The following is a 1,004-nucleotide window of genomic DNA, read 5'->3' on the forward strand; positions in this document are numbered from 1 at the left end:
TATCTTCCCATTGACCATTTAATTCCTGAACCAGCTGCAATTTAACAACTTTTTCAGCAATTTAGAAAAAGTTAAGTTCTCCTTTGCTACTACAATATTGTCACTACAGTGGCTTCAGTTAATTTTTATTCAACTGACTTATTAATATTTGAAAGTCATGAAACATTCATTTTCTCCCTGAAAGTATAGCCCTATTCTCAAATGAAATCACAAATCAAGAGCCGAGAAATGCAGAATTCCAGTCCAGACCCCAATTAGGAACACATTCTCTTGCCTTTGAATTATCCAAGCTTGTCACTTCTATTTCTCATTTCTGCTACTCCAATTTTAACAATCTCAGAAGTCTTTCTAGCATCAGCCCACTGGATGGTAAGAAAACATGTATATTTATCAAATCAGTTTTGTCTACTTGACCACAGTCATAACAATGGAGTTGAAGGCATGGTGGTTCAGAAATGTTGGCTAAAAAGGGGGTGGACAAGTCATCCAAGTTCATCTGTATGTCATGCTTGGTCTCCATCTGTATTCTAAAAGCTCATGATAGTTGTAAGATCTCTTTGCGAAAATGGACAATTAACACAGAACATCTCAAAGTCTTAACTATTAGAAGTCACCTTTCTTCTCTCTTTGATGCCATCTCTCCTAACTGTATAGCAGTCTACTTCATTATGAAATGTCCCAGCATTTTAGTATACCCACATAAACTTTATTTGCCCTTAGACAGTGTCAACTTTCAAAAAAGAAAGAATAAGCTTACAAAAAAGAACCAACCCTCGTATCACTTTATGGTTTTTATTTCCACTTAGGCTTAATGGGATTTTAAATGTCACCATGGACTCATTTACTTTAACTTCCACCTATTGACTTAACCTCTTGACATTTGGAATCCACTGCTTAGATGTCAAATAAAAACGTAAAACATTTCAAATAACCAAGTATTCTGAAAATTGTAGATTTAAAAGAAGTATTTGTCAATCCCACTTCTGAATATATAGCCACTATAT

The sequence above is a fragment of the Sapajus apella genome, unplaced genomic scaffold, assembly GCF_009761245.1.
Source record: "Sapajus apella isolate SASKATOON/1434 unplaced genomic scaffold, GSC_monkey_1.0 scaffold1, whole genome shotgun sequence".
Lineage (NCBI taxonomy): Eukaryota > Metazoa > Chordata > Mammalia > Primates > Cebidae > Sapajus > Sapajus apella.